This window comes from Microtus oregoni, unplaced genomic scaffold (assembly GCF_018167655.1).
Source record: "Microtus oregoni isolate MIOR12 unplaced genomic scaffold, Mior012 000004F_ref0000308, whole genome shotgun sequence".
Lineage (NCBI taxonomy): Eukaryota > Metazoa > Chordata > Mammalia > Rodentia > Cricetidae > Microtus > Microtus oregoni.
In genome coordinates, this window is record NW_024543063.1 from 39,435,782 (window position 1) to 39,458,446 (window position 22,665).

Genomic DNA, 22,665 nt, shown 5'->3' on the forward strand with positions numbered 1-22,665 from the left:
GCCAGGGCAAACTCTGGCTCTTTCAGGAGGCCAAGCACTTGAATGGGATTTGTGGGCAGCATGCTGCAAGTTACTTGGTGGCAGAATGGGCCAACTGGTTATCAGAGTTGAGGTGGTGAGGATGGCTCCCACCTGGCAGTCTCAGAGGCAGTAAATAAACTTCTGCCATGCTGGACTTGGTGGAGTAAGCAGGCAGGGCCATATTAATTCAAGCAATGATGCCACGTAGGTTTTTAAGAAGAAACCCTCCTGGGCAGAAAAGAATCACATTTTCACAATAGGACAGATTCTGACATAAAAGAACTCTAAATGAGTCACATGTTAGATAAATGTACATAGGCTTGGGAGAGAGAAGAAAGGTCACCATGAACACCCCCCAAAATACTTTGCTCAACATAAAGTAGGAAGCAGTTTGGAGAAAACAATGCCCATATTCCCAAATATTGTCTACAAATGTTTGTTTACATTTAAAGAGGGATATGCTGTAGAGATTTACATTGGTATGGATCTTGGTTTATTGATACAAACTTAAGGTCAATTTTGTTATACTGTGTATATGTATTTCTGCTCTTGATTAACGTATTGTGTTTGTGCAGCTCATTTAAAAATGTAATGTATATAAGAAATATAGGTTAATAGATAATCATCTATAATTGTCAAACTTCTATTCATGTTAGGTTTTCTAGAAATATAGAGATATATTTCAGTTAGATAGGTATTCTTCAAATCTTTCAGAGACCTTTAGAATATGGCATTTAAAATGTTTTAATAACTTAGGAGTTTTCATGAGACTGAGACACATCTGCTCCTGGCAGCACCAATTACTTCAAGAGGAAGATGTGCATTGAAGGGGTTCCTCATGAAATTTGTTAGCCATTTGGACAAGAAACTGCTCTTGCCTGGACTGCTTGTTGCTATGCTATATGAACTGGACATTCAGGACCCACAGAGAAATGACTGCTGAACTTGCCTAAAGGTGAGATGGTAAAGAGTCTGCCAGAAAAGTTACTGACAAACTGCCAATATAGACTGTCCAGGCAGCAAGATGTCTCTGTCAATTCTAGAGTTTTGGAAGTTACTTACAATGTACTTCCTGTTTACTTAGGTAATATATCCTTCTGGAGTCTTTGATGGAGTTGAAGAATAGATAGTTATAATTATAACTTTCCTTAGATATGATAAATGATGAAGTACATATAAATATTGTAACCATTATTCTTGCTTGATACCTGTTTTTATATATAATTTTACTATGTTAAAATTAAAACCTTTCTTTTTATTTAGACAGAAAAGGGGAGGTGATGTGGGATCCCCCTCTGTGTGCTGTGAATACCATTGCTTAATAAAGAAGCTGTTTTGGACCTGTAATAAGGGAAACCTAAACTGAATGCTGGGAGATAGAAGGCAGAGTCAGGAGAAGCCATGGAGCCACTGCCAGAGACAGACATGCTGAAACTTTGCTTGTAAGCCACAGCCACGTGGCGCTACACAGATTAATAGACATGGGTTAGTTTAAGATATAAGAGTTAGCCAGAAATACGTTTAAGCTATTAGCCAAACAGTATTGCAAATAATATAATTTCTGTGTGGTTATCTGGGAGTCTGGGCAGCCAGAAAATAAACAAGTGAACAAGTAGCCTTCTTACAACAATAACAGGGCACAGGAAACAAGGAGACAAGCTGCCTACAAAAAAGTCTAGCAAGGAAAATGGCCAAGGCAATTACTCCAGCTTCTGAGGGATGACAAGAGAGACTAGCTTTATGAGACATTCAGAGGAAAGAATTATGTGCTTGCGGAGGAGAACTATCATCAGTCTTGACTTCCTGCATGGATGCCAATAGCATTAATTGGGACATCATGAGAAAGATGTTTCTCAGTCACTAAATCATATTAAGTTTATTGGGCCCACTGTGTCACCTTTGGCTGGCCTCTGAAACCACAAAATAATAATGAACTTGTTGGGTCAGATAGCATGAGGTTAGTGAGGAAACCCTGTTTTTTTTTTTTTTTTTTTTTTTTGAGCCAGTTATCATATTGCTTCACATTCCTGTAGCTGCCATTCACACACTAACATGAATTTCTTCAAAGTGTGTTTTTTGATAGTATGCTGGCTAGTATTATATCAACTTGATATAAACTAGGGTTGTCTTGGTTGAGGGGACATCAATTGAGGAAATGCGATGGGTCTCATCAGATGGGTCTACGGGAAATCCCGCGGTGAATATTTTTGACTGATGATTGGAAAGTTTAGCTCACTGTGGGTGGTGCCACCCCTGGGCTGCTGATCCTGGGTGCTAGAAGAAGGTTGGTTAAGTAGACTACGAGGAACGAGCCAGCAAACAATATTCCTCCAAGGTCTCTACATCAGCCCCTGCCTCCAGGTCCCTGCTCTGATTTCTTTTGATGACAGATTGAGACTCAAGCTTTGTAAGCTGGAACAAACCCTTTCCTCTCCAAATTTCTTTTCTGTCACACCGTTTTCTCACAGCAATAGAAACCTGACTAAGACCGAGGGAATTTAGGCTTATGAACTGTTTTCCTATTTTGCCACCAAATGTGGATGCCAAATAATTAGGGTTTTCCTATGGTGATGAGGGGCAGCATAGACCTAGAGTCTTCACTGGCTATCAATTGATGTCTACCACTTGGGGCTCCACCACCAAACACATGGAGGAACTCTAGGAGTTTAGCATTCTTTCAACCGCAGGTCACCTCAAATGCAAGGCAAATCTCACAGTTACCTAGTATATGTCATGGCTTGAACGTGAAATGTCCTCCACAAGCTCATGTGTTTGAACACATGTTCTCCTCTTGATGGCACTTTTTGGGGGAGACTGTGGAACCTTGAGGAGGCGGAGCCTCACTGGATTAAGTGGGCCACGGAGAGGTAGGTTCTGAGATTATCTAGCCGGATCTCACTTCCAGCTGGAACTCCTTATCTGCCGAGATGTGGGGACCACCTCCCACCACCATGCCTTTTTACCATGATGAAATTGTACCCTCTTTAAACCATGAACCAAAATAAATGCTTCCTCCCTGAACTTGTGTCTGAGAGATGTTCTGTTCCAGTAAGGAAAAAAAGTAACTAATGCACAGTTTAAATGAGAATGGCCCCATATATTCCTATGTTTGGATACTTGGCTCCTGGTGAGTGAAACTGTTTCAGAAGAATTAGGAGGCATGGTCTTGTTGGAGGAGGAGGGTACTGGGGGTGAGCTCTGAAGTTTCAAAACCTCATGCCATTCCCAATTGGCTCTCAGCCTGTGCTTGTGGATAAAGATGTGAGCTCTCAGCTGGTCCTACAGTCATGCCTTTGCTCCATCATCATGGACTCTTAACTTTCTGAAACCAAAAGTCCACTTAACACTCTTTTATAAGTTGCCTTGGCCATGGTGTTTTATAACAGTGATAGAAAACTGACTAAAACAGTATACTTTGTAACAATCCCTTCTACTTTCAGAGAAACTCATTGCAGACAAAGTGGCAAGGGGCTTGACGGGACAGTCTTTGGCTTAGACAGAACAGAAATCTGGTTCAGCCTGTATCAATCTTCCTGACTCTGTCAATAGCCTTATCTGTAGCCCTGTGAACCCTGTGTTAATGGAAGCCATGGCTAAGCCAAACCACAGCATTGCTTAGTCTCTGAACTCTGTTGAAAAGTGCCTTCATAATTGCAATGATTTGAGGCTGAATAGAGATCCTTGGGACTAAATTAGGTTGAATTTAATTATCTCTGTTAAATTTGTCATGGGACCCTGATCCCTCTAGTAATTTTTATTTTCCAATATTAAAGGTGAGATGATGAGAGACAATACTTTAATAAAAGCTAATATTTTTGAAATTATAAATCACAGATATACCTTCCATGGTAACAGCAAGATCTCAGGAGTTCAAGAGGACTAAGAACCCCCTTTATTTCTCTTTCTCTCCTGGTATCTCATCTAGCTAAGAAGATGAGCTTAACTTTCCTCTCCTCCTGTCCCCCTTTCCTTTCTCTGCCTTCCAAATTGGCCCTTTATTAAGACAGTGATGCTTCAATAGGACCTGAGAGACTTAGCTTCTATTTTGAGGTCTCCATTAAGCCAAGAGGGTAGATTATTCAACAGTATCTCTCATCTAAGCCCTTCAAGCTCTGGTGGTTGGCTTATAAACTTTGAGTCACTGATGGATGCTCAAAGCTGATTTCTTTTAAATCAAAGCAGGGTGTCTTAGCATTCCTGTGTGGCCCAGCTATTCTGTGGAAATGAGTAATGTTGCTGGGAGATCAATCACCACTAATCAAGAGGGTGTTCTTTGCTCAGGATGGCAACCACAAAATGGGGGAAGTGATAAGAGGTTTCTCAGAAAATATGACTGACTTGTTTGAAAATGGGCAAAAGTCAATGTGACATAAGAAAGATCTTTTTTTGCAACACACTTAAAAAACAGATATATCATTTTCATTGTAGATTCTTTCAGAGCCTTGTTATTTCTTGGTCAACAGCTCCACAAATTATAAACATATAAAAATTCTCAATTATAAAACATTTCCATTCATATATGAGATATGTATATGTGTACACCTACATATATATCTTTATCTCTATGTATGTATTGTGTATGTATGCATGTATGTATGCATATATGCATGTATTCATCTGTCTATCATCTATATCTATCTATCTATCTATCTATCCATCTAATTTTTTTGACTAAGGCCTCATTATGATATTCAGGCTGACCCACAACTGACTATATAGCTCAAAATCCAGTCAAATTCAGAGCCTTTCTTAGTGTCCCCTTGAGAATGCACCTACACCTTGGAGATTCTGGCTCGGGTCTACTACCTACCCGACATTTTTGTAATCTTTCCACACATTAAACAATGTTTTACAAAAAAAAATCTATTTTCTTATGTATGTTACTTCTTCCCCCCACCCCCAAATAGATTTTAATAGTTCTCAGGGTCATGATCACAGGCAGTGATGCACTAGTAAATGTTGAACGACTGACTTTCTGGGAGCCAAAGGGTCCTATATGTATGTACATAAGCTTGTGATAAATTTTACTGGCTTGGAAAATGTGTGCTTGACAATTTACAAATACGAACACAATACACAGCACTCCGGTTGAGTCTGCGGTAGTTGATTTGTTCTCAGAGGACGCGTTGGTTGATTTTTGCCAAACTCTTTGATCTGTAGCCAACCCATGGGCACCGTCCAACCGTGATTTGACAAATTAAGCTGCATTCCAGTCCAGTTCCTCCTTACACAGGAAACTCGCTGCAGTTCGGCACGTTATATGATTTATATCTGATCTACAGTAAAGCTACTTCTTACTCTCAAGCCAGTTCTATTAATAAACGAATCTCAGCTTCATCACTTAGCAAGACAGCCTTTAAAGATTAATTTGCATTATTCACATTTCCTTCTTTACCGTTTCTGGTTTTGGCAGTCCTGGGGATTTGAACCCAAGGCCTTCCACGCGCTGAGCAAGTGCTTTACCACTGAGCTATTTCCTCAAACTGTCATTACTTTCCAAAGCCTATGAAACTACTAAATACTAAATCAAGCTCTGATTGTAGTATTTGCCATTTTCCATGGGTTAAAAAATTGCCATCAAGGTGTAGGTGCACATGAAGTAGCTCACCGTTAATCACACTCCCACTGAAAAGACAAAATGTAAAGCAAAGAAACTTAAGAGCATATCTAATCAAGTAAAGATGAAGGACTAATGGGTTTTAAATATTAGCTACCTCTGATTTCAGTAACCATTTTAAATGACAGCTTTACATAAGTTGGTATTTAATACATTAGCTCCAGTGGATGACTGCCCCACAGAATCTCCGCCGATTTAGCAGTCTACACTTAGAGCTGGTAGGAGTCAGTTCTAGAACAGCGGTGCCTCTGTTTTGTAATCCCATGTCTTCCATGGGACTGGGCTGCAGAGAGAGCTTCTGAATGCTCGCCCTGTGAGTGAGCAGCTGTGCTTTCAGAAGGGCAGATGGCCAAAGAGCTCACAACAATCAGGCAGCTCTCTGACATCTCCCCAGTAAATGATGATGAAAAGTGATCTCCGGATAGAGAGGAAACCCAGGTATCTTCATGAGGTCCACAGGCTGGTTCTTGGGGATTTTCACCTCACCCCCAAATGCAGTACTATTAGGATCTCAACATTTCTCTCTAGACATAATGCTAGATATTGTCTTGTCCGACTCCTGCTCATTTCTACTTGTATAAACTACAACAACTCAGTGAGTTTGTCTTCTTCCAGGTGTAACCAGACTATCCCAAGACAGTTGGTGACGTTTGCATCAGAACTACTCGAAGGATCACTGAAGGAAGAGAGGAAAGACTAGGATAAAGGGCGGAGACAAAGGCGAGCATGGAGATATGCACATTTCCAGTGATGTGTGTTCAGAAGCCAGCGTCTCCACTGAGCAAGTGTGTGGTCTTGGAGAAGCTTCTGAACTCCACTGATTGAGTTATTTTCCTGTTGCTGCGACAAATTACCAGACAAAGGCAACCTAAAGAAGAAAAGGTCTTAATTTGGCTCACAGTTTAAAGGTGCAGTCCATTACTGCACATAAGTCGTGGTGGTGGGAGAGAGAGGCATCTGTTTGGTCAGATTGCTATTACAGGCAGTTAAGTAGAGAGCAATGACTGCTAGTGTTTCCTCCTTTGCCTTCAGTCTAGGGACTCAAATCATGTGATAGTTCTTCCCCATTCAGGCTGGATCTCCCCTCTCTAGCTAAGTTTCTCTGGAAACACTGCTACAGGCATAGCCAGAGGCGTGCCTCCTAGGTGACTCTAAATTGCTACAACCTGATTTTAAAGCAAGATTTAAGTATAATTTATTTCCTCATCTTGCACATCTTACCAGACGACTTTGGTCAATGTCTTACTACGCTGTGCCTGCTCCTTGTGAAATAAAAATAGATAATGCTGTTTATTTCCTATGGAAGCTGTGAGGATTAAATGAAACATGATCTATATAGGGTTCTTAGAAGAGTGCTAACTGCGTGGTCAGAGTTCAGTGTGCTTTGATTTCTATGCCTGTTATGTTAGAATTATCATCAGACTCTTGCCCAGTGCTCTCTCAATGCACTCTTCTCTCCTTGTTTTAAAGCCGTGGAAGCACTACTAGCATCAGTGACCATCTACGCTTTGGCAGGTTCAGTAGAGGTTCTTGGCCCTTTAAGGTTTGGAGGGGGATTAGTGTGGGCACTTGGGTGTGCAGTGGATGGGCCACATGAGGTCAGGTCTCTTCCTCAGCTGCTCTCCAATTTATTCTTTGAGATAGGGTCTTTCACCAAACCTGTAGCTCACCAATTTGTGTAGACTGCCCAGCTAGCAAACCCCAGGTATCATTCTGTCCTTCTTCCGCAGCACTGGGATTAGAAGCATGCACTTCCATGCCTGGCTTTTTATGTGAGTTCTAAGGGATAGAATTTGAGGCCTAATGCTAGTAAGGCAAGCACTTTACCCACTGAGCTAACCCTGCTCTTTTTTTTTTTTTTTTTTTTAAACCCCGGAACTCCAATGATCCTGGCTATTCACTAGACAATTAACTGTGGAAAGCCTTGCCATGGCTTTTTAATTGTTGTCTAAAGCTATTATAGGACAATCACTTATTGCTGTTCTTTGCTTCTACTTTCCCTAAGTGGGTATTAAGATCATTGATGGCGAAAAACATGGCCATGAACTTTTGCTTTGGGTGGACCTAAGCTGTCCTGCTTGAAGGTATTATTGTATTTGGCAACACTCAGCGAAACAGAGGGAGAAGGGAGGAAATTTCATGTACCCAACTAGCAAATTAGCCCATGAGTATGAAATTAAACACCATGTCTGTCCCTGCCTTTGGAAAGCTTATAGCTTGCTGAAAAAATATGGAAAGTAAACATTCAATTATGTCTCTTGGTTGCGAGGACATAGTGCTGAGAATACAAAGCCTAGGGACTAGAGCCGCAAGGATGTTTCCCAAGACATCCTTAGGCTAAAGCAAGACCTAAAGAACTGAACAGAAATGGACCTTCAGGGAAGCCTGAAGGCTGGTGCCAGGGAGAGAGGGTCTACGTTGATGTTCATTTTTAGAATAAGGCCTCATGGAAACCTTCCGGAATGTCTTAAGGTTGTTTCCTCTGGTCATACTGTACCAGTATGTAACTAGGATTTCTGCACACAGGAGACTGCGAGCTGTATGTCTGGTCCAATCCACCACCCGAGAGATCAGATTGTCAGCCAGTCCTATGGAACTGGGAATGTGTGAGCTCTGAGAAGTGACAGTTTGCATATTTTCCCTGTCCTGTGTTTTTAGTGACATAGTGGTGAGGGCATTTACACCAGGGGAACGGGCAAGTATGACTCTCTTTCTAAGGGCCCATTGTTAAATCAGTTATTAGCATACCCCTGTGTGTATTTAGACCTGGGAGTTTCCTCTACTGCTTCCCACCAGGGGCAACTATCTTTGTAGGTTTCTATACTGCATCTGCTAAAGAAAGATTGATCTAAGTCCTTATACCAATTAGGAAAGAAAAGTTGATGTCTTTCCTTAGAAAGTTTGAGAAGTGTTATAGATTAAATAATAGGGTCCCCCCAAATTCATGTGTTGAAGTCGTAAACGCCATCAAAGAGCAATGCTATTTGGAGATGGGGTCTTTGGGAGGTGTGTAAGGTTGGATGAGAACATGGAGGAAGGGGTCTAATGATGGCATTAGTGACCTTTGATATGAGATGCCATAGAACTTTGTTTCCCTCTCTCCCTTCTGCACAAAGATACAGGGAGAAAGCAACCATTTAGTGCTGAGAGCAAAGACCTGTATTTGGTTATAGCCATTTTAGTCACAAAGTAAGCTATTCAGAAGCCTCTGTAGGGCAAGTTCTGGGCCGAGGATAACCCTTATCTCTCTGTGAGTTAAGATTGCCTGTGACCTGAGGATCCCAGGCACCAGAAGTGATTAGTATTTCCCCTGTAAACATTTACAGACCCCAGTCATTTCCTTATCTCTTCCTATCAGCTATGGATGGCTCCAGACCTGACATTCCAGTTAGATCAATGACATTCCAGCATCCTTCCCTCCCCCCTGCCTTTTTGCTATATAACACTCCTGAGAAAAAAATAAAGTTGGCAGCTTGATCAGAATACAGACTTGCTGCCCATTTCTCGTGTCTCTTGTCTCTTCATTCCTCTCTCTTCCAGGTTCGTACTCCCGTTCATGTCAGGACAATCTAGAAAACACACCCATCAGGTACCAAATTGACACCTCAATTCTGAACTCTCAGCATCAAAAAAGAGCCGTGAGAAGTAAATTGCTATTGTTGAAGTTACCCAGTCAATGGTCTTTTGCTATGCCAGCCTAAGAAGTCAGAAAATAGAGCTATTAGCCTGAAATAACATTAAAAGTGAAAACTATTAAGAATAAAGTGAAGCTCATGCCTTTAATCCCAGAACTTAAGAAGTGGAGTCAGATGAATCTCTGTGAGTTGGAGACTAATCTGGGTTACATAGTGAGTTCCAGTGAGGCCATTTCTCAAAAGAGAAAGGAGGAGGAAGAGGAGGAAAAGGAGGAAGAAGAGGAGGGGAGAAGGAGGAGGAGGAGGAGGAGGAGGAGGAGGAGGAGGAGGAGAAGAAGAAGAAGAAGAAGAAGAAGAAGAAGAAGAAGAAGAAGAAGAAAGCAGAATCTAAGTGAATAGGTAGATGAATTAGGTAAATCACTGGCATGATTCATGATAAAAGAACAAATCAATTAATACTAGGAATAAAAAGAGTACTATGAAAGAATACAAGCAGAGGTAGAATTTTAAAAATTTACATATTTTGTACATGTATGAGTATTAGCATGTATTTATATGCACCATATGTGTACAGTGCTCACAGAAGTCAGAAGAGGACATTCCTGGGACTGGAGTTACAGGTGGTTGTGAGCCTCTGTATGAGAGCTGGGAACTGAAATCAGGATCCCTGAAATAACAATAGGTGCTCCTAACTGTCGAGTCATTTCTGTAGCCCCAGAAGGATCTGTTTTGTTTTGGTTTGGTTTGGTTTGGTTTTTCAAGACAAGGTTTCTTCGTGTAGCTTTGGGTGTCCTGGAACTCGTTCTATAGACCAGACTGGCCTTGAACTCACAGAGATCCACCTGCCTCTGCCTTCCAAGTGCTGGGATTAAAGGCCTGCGCCACCACTACCCAGCCAGAAGTGGGGTTTTAATGGTATTATTGTGACTCTTTATGCATTAAATGTCTTTGAAAACTGGCATCGTTTGATTGCTTCTAAAAGTGCCCACACCAACGTCTAACAAACCAGAACCTCAAAGACTGTATATGGTTTGTTGCCATTTCCCTGTGAGACATTGGGAGCCCAGTTTATTTTCCCACAGTTTTTCTATACCTTGGGTCAGTCTGTTGGTTGGCTTGCAAGTCTTCAGTAGGTTGTAGAGCTATCGTAGCTACTAAAAAGTGTGAACAGAGTAATTCTCACTTTCACAGAACACCAGGCTCAGAGATACAGAATTATATATGCTAACTACTCACCGCAAAGTCTATTTCTAAAATTAATTTACATAGCAAATATGTTTAAGCCTTAGATTAACATCAAAAAAAAAAAAAGAAGAGAGAAGTATAAACCAAAGGTAGGGCTTAGATTTCACAGGAAAGAAGAAGATGTCTTCTGTGTCCTTGCCTTGTGGTATACTGGTGGTATTTCACCCAAAATTTACAAGGGAGGACCCTCCAGTTTAGTGCTTCACCCCACATTCTCTTTATTAGTAGACATACATGCAATTAAACGCATGGTACATCTACCCAGAACAGAGACACATCCTTCTTAAAGAGACTTCGAGTAAGGATCCACCATACAGGAGTAGCGTTCTATTGCCAGGGCAGCGGCGCAGTCTCGTTATCTTTTGATGAGTTTCTTTATTCATCATAGCTTCTTCTTGTGAGGACCATCCTAGCTGTGTGTAGTTTTTTAAGGGTCTTATGCCTTTACACCAAATATAGCACTGTTGAGAATCTTGGCTTTAATTTCCATTTTAGAACATTTATCACGCTCATTGTTAAAAAAAAAAAATCAAAACCCAGCAATTAAATGAGAAATAGTAGCTGAATTTCATCAAGCGCCGTGGCATCTTTTGAGATAATTACACAACGTTATTATGGAAATAGGATAAATTATATAAATAATTCAGATTGCTGGTGTCCCCTGACACACACAGGTGAGGTTAATTACAAAAAGGAATGTCATCATGTGTTTCCAACTTCACCCATGGCCCTTGCTTTTATTAGATGAACAGAACACGGAGAGAAAGAGAAATACGACGGGCCCATCAGCCAGTAACAACTATGGTTGTGTATGCTTTCGATTTCTAATCGAGAAAATTTTGGTGGATTATACTTATATCATCAGCCTTCTGTATCTCCTAGTTCCACATCTGCAAACTGAACCAACTGTGGACTGAACATATCTAAGCTCAGCTGCATTGGTAGAGAACACATACAGGCCTTGTGTGGTGAGGGGTAGTAATGGCCAGTGTGGTTCATTTAATAGATCCATTCCAAGTAGAAGTGGATACTGCCTGGAATGTGGAGCTGGGAGTCATCCAACGGTAAGATGCACCCAGTGGAAAAGACGGAGATTAACTGGTGATGGATGTCAGGAGCTGTGGAGGGAGTTCAGATGGCTTGCAAGCCGTGGAGTTGGCCCTATGTTGTCTGAAGGGATTCCATTCCATTTGCTTGGATCAGGGAATTAGTCAGCTGATCCGAGCCAGGCATTTGATAGAATTTAAGTGACAATTATTCTAAATGACTCTTGGACTATAAAGGCGTAAAAAGAGAAAATGCACCATCATTTGTAAGCCACAGGTAAGCTGCAAACGAAGGCACAAGCTTGCTCCAGGATCTCAATGTCACAACTCCAGCCCCACCCCCGACTCTTTTGGCTCTGATCTTTCTATATGCTCTTCAACTCAAGTCCTTATATCACTGTTTAGTTCTCCCACAGCTATGACCTTAGCAATAAATCTAGGTCTTCCCCTTGCTCTGTTGACAATACTAGTCCAAAGCAAACACTGTCTCACTGAGTTGTGACCCCATGTCCCTTCTGTGGCATCATGGAAGACTCTTAAGTTGCTCATACAGACTCAGCAGAAGACCCGGGCACCTGTCACAGTTCAAGCCATGGTGGGAGGGGGAAAGAATCATAAAATGTATGTACTGTAATAAAAACTGGAGTGGGCTCCATTAAAACAAGAACTTGTTTTCTTTAGGATGGTGCAATTCTGGGTGATCTCTAATGCTTTTTAAAAGTATTCGCTAAATGCTGGTCATTGTATGGTATTTACATACTATTCTTTAAGCGGCAAAAAAAAATGGTGGTGCGAGAAAAAGGAAAGTAGGCACAAAAGCAGAGCACATGCACACTTGCATGTATGCATACACACACACACACGCACACACACACACACACACACACACACTATCCAGAATAAACTGACCTTAAATTCAATTGCTTTATAAATCATCCTTGTCCATCTCTCTTTGTAAAAATCTGTATAATGGTGTTAGGTTGGGAGCATAGATCCCAGTCCCTCACATCTATTTCAGCCCCCAGGCCTGGTCTGGACTTCAAATCCCAGAAGGCCAGGTCCTGACTCCTCCCTGGGGGTGGGGTCAGGACCACTTCCCCAGAGTACTTAAGTGATCCCCCAAAAGAAGAACACGTGGTCTCCCTTTCTTCCTCCCGGGTGTCTTTCCTGTGGTTTCCCGGTTTCCCCCTCGGGGCCACCTGAGAGCTCAGATCTCCCATTAAACCTGGATATTTTTTAGTTTGGCTTGTTTTGATTTGGCTTGATTGGGAATTTTGTGTCGTCAGAGAGCTCATATTAAAAAATATTCCTAACAAATGGAATACTTGTCCTGCTGTCTCTACGGGTTCACTGTGGGCCTTCATCTCTACAAAAGACAGGTTATGAACAGGGAGGGTGCCACTGTTCTCTCCTGCGACCTCTGCTTTTTCCAGCACAGCCACGCATACTGGAGCTCGGAAAGTAAAGTTCTCCTTTGGAGTATGTCTAACTGGGGAGCAAAGAACTGAGATAAAAGCTAAAGCAAGCAGCTGGTGACTTGCAGTAAGTGCGGGTGAGGCCAAGGGGGTGAGGGTGATGGGGGTTCAAGCCCTGGCTTTGGGGTGAAGCAAATCTGGCCGAAGCATCAGCTCTCATCTCCACCGTCCCCCGTCTCATCTGGAATGCAGGCTTAGCTCCTGCAGCCACAGGGGGCTAAGGTGAGTCACTCGGCTGGACCTCCTAGTCATAGCACTCAGGTTTCATCGTCATGTCCCTGTCCTCATCTACTTGCTCCCTGTTGAGTAAACTCATATGTATGTGAGGTTGCTAGGGAAACCATCAAAATGAGACATTTGAAAGAGAAGTGGGAGAGGTTTTCTCAAGAAGCTGCTCTAGTTTTCAATTTTTCTTTTTAACACTTTGTTTTGTGTGCCTGTGTGTGTGTGTGTGTGTGTGTGTGTGAGTGTGCACGCATGTGAATGCTCATTTTTAGGGTACATGGACGTCAGAGACATCTAGTGGGAGTCAGTTCTCTCCTTCCACCTTAGGGATCCTAGGGCTTGAACTCAGGCATCAGGTTTGGCAACCAGCTGTGCCCTTACTGCTGAGTCATCCCACCTGCCCTATAGGCTTTTATCCTCCTGCTGAGTCATCCCACCTGCCCCACATTTTGGCTGGTATCCTCCAGCACCCTGTCAACAACTTGTATATTGGTTGCAAAAGGCTTTAGCACAGACAGGGAGAGCAAGAGTTATTCCCATTTCAGAGATGCAAAAACCAGGGTTTAGGATATGAAGTCCTCTGCAATTAGAGAAATTAGGAGCTGATGAGCCAGGGTTGTGAAAGCCATTCTCTCTCTCTCCTCTCCAAACAGCCCTGAGCCAGGGTGTTCCAATAGTAAAGGATTTGGGAGAACCAGAGAGAAGGGCTCCGGACAAAGGCATCCTTACTCTTAGAAGGGAGCACAGCCTCAGGAGACAATGAACCTGAGAGTCACGTTTTGGCTCCACTACTCTGCAGTGGGACCCTAACCGGGTCATATAAACCTCTCTCTGAAACTCTGCTTTCTTGCCTGTAAAATGGGATAAAGAATTGTTTTTTTTTTTTTTTCTAATGGGACCACATGCATCAGACAAAGTTAATGTATTTAAGAACTCAGCATTGTGCTGGCTCCGGGCCAGCATCGAATTTCAGCCTGCTCCTGTTACTTTACCATCCCTCCAAGACTTGGTGGGAAGCTGCTCATTTACAGCTTATTAAATGACTAACAGACTCATGGCACTTTCCTGGCAGAGCCTCCCCAAATAAGCTAACGATTTAGTAATCAAAGACTGGCTGGTTGAGGGAGGAGAAAGGCAAACAGCAGCATGTGTTTATCATGTGTGCTGCAAGGAGCTCCTGTCCCCAAAGCGGATCCACAGATGCCTCTGGCAACAACTGAGCAACATAAGGCAGGAGCACCCATGGTCCCATGGTGGCATCTCAGAGGAAACTGTCACACAAGGGCCAACTGCAGCGTCAGAGAAAGCCGTGTTCTCATTCCTCCCTTCTGAAGGGCAAAGGCCCCAGGAACATTATACTCGTCACCTCTGGGCATTGCTACAGCATCTCCATCGAGAAGACACAACCATTATCTTCATTTTACAGAGGACAGAGCGAAGTCCCAGGTAAGAAGTGAGTTGATTTCTTAATGGAACTAGAGGCAGGACTTAGAAGAAGGTAGATCGAGACCTCATCCTGACTCTTCCCTTTGAATTCAGGCACCAAAGTTTATCTCTTCAGCATTTTATAGTCCATAGCACAACAGTACTTTCCCAGCCTTTGGATCCATAAATTATGTGTTGATTGTGTCTTCCCCCTCTTGCCTGCTAGGTTTTCAGCTATAGGCTAACCAGGCTAATTGGGTCATGCCCACCTGCAGAAATCTCTTCCTTACATTTGACCTCCATGTGCCTGTATGTGGACAAGTATGTAGAAACACACACACGCACACACACAACAAAGAAATGGAGATACTGTTGTGTTCCTATAATTATCACAGGGTTTTTTGTTTTTGCTTTTGTTTTTAATTATTGCCCAATTCCCAGAATCCATAACGCATTGAACTTTTAATTGCAAAGCCTCTATTCGCGTGAGACATATTCCCATCTGTAGGCAAACCCCTAAATAAATAGTATAAGCCGTTGAATCAACAGATTGTTTTGTTCAATTCAACCCTCCTACTTTCTAGCTGTTACCCTCCAACACTTTATTTTCCTGGTCCTCATTTTTATAAAGAATGGGAACAGCCACAGCTGATCCCGTTTCCCAGAGGATGTGTGTGATCACTCTCTACCTTAGTTTAAAAACCATCTATAATAAGATCTGATGCCCTCTTCTAGCATGCAGGTATACTGATGTAGAGCACTCATACCTTAAAAATGTATAAATAAACACAACTTATTTAAAAAACAAACAAACAAACAAACAAAAAACATAGTGTCACTCACTGAACTTGGAGTGTGCCGATTCAGCCAGCCAGACTGGCCAACAAGATTCAGGGATCTTCCTGCTCTGCCTTCTCCAACACTGGGATTAAAAGTTCATCATTGTGTCTGGCTTTTTAAAAGTGTGGGTTCTGGGGGATCAAACTTTATTCTTATGCTTGCTTACACAGCAAGTTCTTGACCCATCTCTCCAGCTCCAAGCATTTCCATTTCTAATGAAGGAGACCTATGGAGTTTCAGAGAATTGTAAACGGGTTCCTAAGGATGGGAGCAGAACTTTTGCACAGCACACTCAGCTGCCAGGCTGTGGCCTTTCCCCTTGCATCCTTAGCTAGGCTGTCACACAGACCCAGGCTTCACTTCTTTTCAAGTCTCTTCTGATTTTACTTCCTTCTTATAAAGTTATAATCCAGGCCAAAGGCACAATTGCTTCCAAAGTTCAGAAACTGGTATGGAGCAGGGACCTACTCTGGATGCTTTGGGGACATTGATGGTGCATTAGATTCCAGTTCTGTTTTAACAAATGGCCACAGAAATGCAGGGGTCTCAGCCAACACGGATTCATCTTCTTACAGCCATTTGGATATAAAGGCTTTTGTGTAGTAAAACCACCCAAACTAGCTGTGTGCCTCCTGGGTGCTCTGGGTCTTTGGCCTTCCTGGTTTCTATAGTTTTTTCCCATTCCTGGACTCATGGTCCTACATCAAATCATCTTTCATTCTCTGATTGTGGTATCAAAGTGCCTTCCCTCTTTCTGGTCCCTTTTTTTTTTAATATTTATTTATTATGTATACAATATTCTGTCTGTATGTAGGCCAGAAGAGGGCACCAGACCTCATTACAGATGGTTGTGAGCCACCATGTGGTTGCCAGGAATTGAACTCAGGACCTTTGGAAGAACAGGCAATGCTCTTAACCACTGAGCCATCTCTCCAGCCCTTTTTCTGGTCCTTATATGCCTTTTTACAAGGCCCCTTGTGACTACACTGGAGCTAACTGGGCAGTAAAGAGTCATTCTGAAGTCCTTAATCCCATTTACAAGATGCCTTTGTCATATGGGGTAGCATATTCAAAGATTAGAGATTTGGAAGTAGACATTGGTTTGGTTTTATTTTAATTGCTCCTTGCCTGACACCTTGCCTAGTAACCTCTGATCTTTGATATGTCAATGGTTTGGGGTCTCACTCCACAGCTTAGGTTGGCACAGAACTTACTATGTAGCCTAGGCTGGTTGTCAGCCCTCCAGCCTCAGTCTCCTGACAGATGTGGACATCTTAAAAAATGTTGATTCTTCTTGACTTACTTATTTGTGTGTGTGCACATGCACATATACAGCTGTTAAAAGGCAGCTTTCAGGAGTTGGTTCGTTCCTTCTAGCAGGAAGGAACTCAGGTTGTTAGACTTGGAGGTAAGCACCTTTCCCCGCTGAGCCATCTCACCAGATGTATGGACATCTCTGAGGAGATGTGATTCTGCTTCACATAGATGAGTGGAGCCGACTTAGAGCTGTGCAATTTATTTGGTCTGCTGGACAACTACTAGGAGCCGGGGGCAGTCAAATGCACAAGTAGGTAGCAGAACACAGGTGACCAGGGGGGTGGGCATGGAAATAGGGGATGGCTGTAGGGTGGGTCTCACAGTTCAAGGAGATCCAGTCCATCATCGTAGGGAAGGCCTGGTGTCAGGCATGCGAGGCAGCTGATCATATGACATCCACAGTCGGGGAGCAGAGACCCGTGAATGTTGGTGCTCAGCTCACTTTCTCATTGATTTTTTTCAGTCTAGAAACCCAGGATGTTGCCACCTACTTTTAAAGGTAGCCTACACACCTCAACTAAGCCAATATAGACATCCCACCACAGACATACCCAGAAGCTTGTCTCCTAGGTGATTCTAGTCTAGATCCTGTTGACAATCAGTATTAACCATCCTTTGTCTGTCTGCCTATCTGTCTGTCTATCTATTGGTCGGTCTATCTATTATCTATCTATCTATCTATCATCTATCATATCTGTATCATAGATTTAAGTATAATTCAAGTATCACACAGTTCATCCACTCATGGTATACAACTCAACGGTTGCTAGAATATTCACAGAGTTGCCCAATTACCATTGCCATTCACTGTAGAACACTTTTATCCCTCTGCTTAAGAAATCCTGCCCCTGAGCAGTCCCACTCCGCTTCTCATAATCCTTCACCCCAGGGAATCCCTAATCCATTTTCTAAGCAGGCTTGGGCTCCTGATGGATGTTTTCCAGACACTTACTCTGTCTGCTGCCTAGCAGCAGCCTCATGCTGGCTGTCAGACTGCCCTACCTACAGATTCCCTCCCTGGCCCTTGCCAGTCAGACTGGCCCTCACTACACTACTGAAATGGCTTTCTGAAAGACTGGCAATGAGCCCTGGGTCTAACCCTGTATATGTCCCTGGTAGCAAGCAGTGACCAGTGATAATAGCCTATCATAACCATCTGCATACCCAATGACAGTCCCTAAGAGTACCGTCTTGGAGTCTGACTGCCAACTGAAGGAAGGGGCAAGTTAGCCTTTGCCTCCACAGTGGAGAAGTTAACGACCTGCCCCCAAGTTCAAAGTCAGGCTCTCTTTGTCTCATGGTCAGCTGTGATACATACAAACTCTGTGATCTCCAGAGACTTTATCTTTGCATGCCTCCAATCCTCATCTGTGCCACAGCTGTTGTCATGGTAACCACCACTCAGGGGCCTCGTGAAGATTAAATGAATGTTAAGGCCTCCACAAAGTATGTGGTCTATAGACTCCTTCGGTGCTGATTCCTAATAGAATGATTTATCTCATTTTTTTTTTTTGTGCAGTGAATTTATTCATTGCTCCCCCTCCCCCCCAACAATGTCAACGCTTTAGATTTCTCTGAGGTTCCAATGTTCTGCAAATTCAATTAAAGGCAGGGTCTCTGGGTAATGAAACTCTCCAGAAGCTCATTTTTGTGGTCTTACAGATGAGTATAACAGCTCCCTGGGTCTTCAGGTTACTAGAGAGTTTAACCAAGTTAATACAAAAACATAATTGTACAATGTCTGGCACATCTAGAATCTCCCAGATAGATTCATGGGCAGAGTTATCCGGTCCTCTTCTCCCCCACATGGCTGTGGGTCTCAGCTCTCTGGGAACAACTCCACATTCTTTCCCTGTATCCCTTAAACAATACTAACATCTGCATTTGTAAACTTTCTCACAGACGCTTCTAGTTTTCATCTGGGCACCTGCTTCTATAAGTTGACTGCATCATCTCTTACCGTCCAGGTCTAGTGCAAGAGTTGAAACCTACAGCTCTATTAGAACTGTCAATCACCTCATCCCTCTGCCAGTTCTCTCCCCTTGCCACTCTTCTATAATCGCTTCTCCATATTAATCTCCCTTTTATCCAGGTAATCTCTTATCTCATGGCATAGAAAAGCGCCCACAAAGCTCAGCATCTAGCTTTTCTCTCCTCCCATTCACGCCTTTAGACAGCCTGTGTCTGTTTGGAGCTCGTATTGGCTTCAAATGAAAGACACAAATATATTCAGGCCATGGCTGTCTATGCAGCGCTAAAGTGCAGGTTATGCATAATGAGAGATTCAGGACACACACATCAAATAAGTGACTCTGTTTGGGCAGTGACCGTCATGACACCACAGCAAAGAAAGAGATCCAGGGAAGGGCATAATTACCATAATTGACTCAGAGGCAACCAGGCCAGAAGGCTGCAGAGAAAAATTGTTCCCTGTCTTCAAGCGGAAGGGTGACATCATCACATAGACCAGCTCTAGGGAACCATTCTGCAACGATGGGTGTGTTCTAAACATGCCCTGTCCAGTATGGTAGCCACTGGTCACATATGACTTCAGAGTACTTGAGACTGCATTTTTGTTGTTGTTGTTGTTTTCGAGACAAGGTTTCTCTGGAGCTTTGGAGCCTATTCTGGAACTAGTTCTTGTAGACCAGTGAAGGCGTAAGCCATAAACAATGCCACACCAGTTTGGAATTATGATTAATAGGGTGGTATTTATTTAAAGGGGAAAAAACTTACAGATCACCATCAGCCCTCTGCACAACCAGGAAGGGAGTCTAGTCGCTGGCGGAGCAGGAAGTGAAGAGAGAGAGGAGAGGGAAGTGGCCGCTTTTTTAAAGGGAGAGAGACCATGCCCCAATGGGCTGGTATCTCAGCGGCGATAGGCTGGAGGAGTGGGAGGACCTCCTGTAACAGACCAGGCTGGCCTCGAACTCAGAGATCTGCCTGCCTCTGCCTCCCGAGTGCTGGGATTAAAGGCGTGTGCCACCACTGCCCGACTGAGACTGCATTTTTAATGTGATTTAATTGAAATGTAAAGAGCCACCTGTGAATAGTGAGATCATATGGGAGACTACAGCCAGACTCTTGCTAAAATCATGTTGAAGATACCATACATGGTGCCTTCAGTGGAGAACTTAAAAATCCATTGAGGCCTGGGAAAACAGTTTGGGCTCTAAGATGCTCACTGATGGTAGTGCCAGGACCTAAGCTAGATCCCCAGAACCCAAGAGATTATCCAAAGAAGCTGGATGAGGGGGTTTGCACTTGAAATTTCAGTGCTAGGGAGGCAGAGGCAGGAGGGTCCCTGGGGTTTGCTAGCCATCGAACTAGCTTACTTGATGAGTTCCAGGCTCCCAAGAAACCCTATCTTAAAATAAAATGTAGGTAGTCTCTGAGAAATAACACTCAAAGTTGTTCTTCAGCTTCTGAAAGCACACGTATGCATAGATGCTCTCATGAACATGGGTACCCACACACATGTACACACATATACAGTTATTAAGATTATACACAGCCCCTGGTGAGCTGTTAACTGGAAAATGAGTAAAATCCACAGCTGCTTGGGTGACAAACACAAACGCATTGTCCCCTTTCCAGCTTTAAACTGCCAGCTTCATTTTGTTCCCCACAATATAAAGTGCAATTGTAGATTTAGCATCCGAAAGCAAATGGGATCCTACAGTATCCCCCACTCTGCTTTGTGTATTAAAATTACAATAGAGTCCCAGACAGATGGCTAGAAAGAACCCTTAATCGTGTCTGATATTATTAAATCTTCTTGTCTCAGGGCTCAGAGAGCCCAAGAAAATTTTCTTTTAATCCCTTTGGGCTTTCTATTCTATAAATGGACTTACATAGCTGGTCTGAGAAGCAATTTCATGTAAGCCCTTACCAAATGGGAGGAGGGAAATCATTATAGCTCACCCTTGAAGGTTCTCAAGCAATAAGCATGCTGTACTCCCTTTAAGCCCACAAGAGCTGCGTGGGCTTGATAAATTACTGCATTTGGCCCAACTGCCGCTCTAAACAGATGTCTGTAAATATTGTAGAAAAGAACCCTCAGAAAGTTGGTGGGTGTCACTGATGAGTGGCTGTGGAGGCTTTGTTGGCAAACAGGCAGCTGCCGTCTGTCTCCCTTCTGTGGAGGGACCAGCCTGCTACACTGATTACAGTTCCTTTGTTTTCTGGTGACTGGATTATCATAGCTTCTGTTGCTATGGCTTCTCTTGCCTCCTCCTCCTCTTCCTCTCTTCTCCTTTCTTCTCCCCTGTCCCTGGGACAAGGTATTGTATACTCACTATATAGTCCAAGATGACCTTGAGCTTCTAATTTTCCTGCCTCTGCCTTCTGAGTGCTGGGTTAACAGGCATACACCCTCGTTCCTGGTAAATGTGGTGCTTTGTGTAGTAGATGCTGAGCAGTTGAGCTACAACCCCAGCCCCACTACTTCATTTAAAACTGTGATCCTCTACTTGCTGGTAGACGCGGAGACAACTTGCCGCTTCTAGGAAAAGGTCTGTGAGAAAGGATAGCTTGTTTGTTTCTTCGCCTATCTATTCGCTCGGCAAGTATTTATTATTAAACATAGCCAGTGTCCTAGCTAGTCATACTTCTGTGTGATGCTGGGCTCATTGACTCATCCATACAATATGCTGTTTACTGAGCATACAATCTGTCAGGCGTGGGAGGCTGCAAGCCTATGTGTAAGATCTTCCTCTGGAAACCGATATTCAGGGTCTTCCTCCTGTGGGGTTACCTTCTAGTAGATGCAAGGCAAGAGTCAATGCACAAGCTGATCAATCATTGATTAATGCAACAGAAACCTCCAAACAGTGGGAAAGGAGTCAGTGACCAGGGCAGAGGTGGTTTCTTTGGAAGGCAGGGCCAGAGAAGGCCTCTCTGCATAGGTCACAGAAGTCATGAATAATGGGGAGGACGAATATTTAATGCAGAGGAGGCAACTGCTTCTTGAGGTTCAAGGAGGGGAGGTGTGGGTGGGTTTAAAGACCAGAAGATTGGAAGCAGCTGAAATGTGGGTGGAAGAGGGTGGGTGGATGCATGAAGCATGAGAAAATTGTTGGGAGCACAGTGGATCAGGACTTGACTAATCTCAAGAAAGGGATTTAGACTGGGTTCCAGCCTCTCTCTCTCTCTCTCTCTCTTTCTCTCTCTCTCTCTCTCTCTCTCTCTCTCTCTCTGTGTGTGTGTGTGTGTGTGTGTGTGTGTTGGGAGAGAGAGAGAGAGAGAGAGAGAGAGAGAGAGAGAGAGAGAGAGAGACTAAAGAGAGAGTATGTAGAAGGGAGGATGTCTTAATTACCGTGCTATTACTATGAGGACGACCAAGGCAACTCTTATGAAAAAAATCATTTAATTGGAACTTGGTTTCATTTTCAGAGGTTTAGTCCATGATCATCAGGGCAGGGAGTATGGAGGCACACAAGTAGCTGAGAACTTCCTTAGGCAGAGAGACAAAGAGAGAGAGACAGACAGAAAGACACATAGAGAGAGATCTCCTAGGACAGGTTTGAAACCCCCAAACCTACCCCCTGTGACATGCTTTCTCTAAGAAGGCCACACCTCCTAATCCTTTTAATCTTTTCAAATTGTGTCACTCCATCGTGACTAAGCATTCAAATATCTGAGCCTATGGAGGCCATTCTTATTCAAATCACCATAAAGCAGCCTGTGCAGCTCAGACAAACAGAACAGGACGTGAGGACTGAAGGAAATCTAGAGATTCAAGGTCACATCCCAGATTTTCCAAGTCCTAGCTTCACCTTAGCTCAGTCAAGAGAGTTGGCAGTCATGGCTTTCCTGCT

General features: G+C 43.2%; 1 protein-coding gene across 1 annotated transcript in view; it reads right to left on the minus strand.

Moving 5' to 3' along the window:
* The window catches only part of Vat1l (vesicle amine transport 1 like), a 147,654-nt gene that overhangs the window by 48,301 nt on the left and 76,688 nt on the right, over positions 1–22,665 (minus strand). The window lies entirely within an intron of this gene.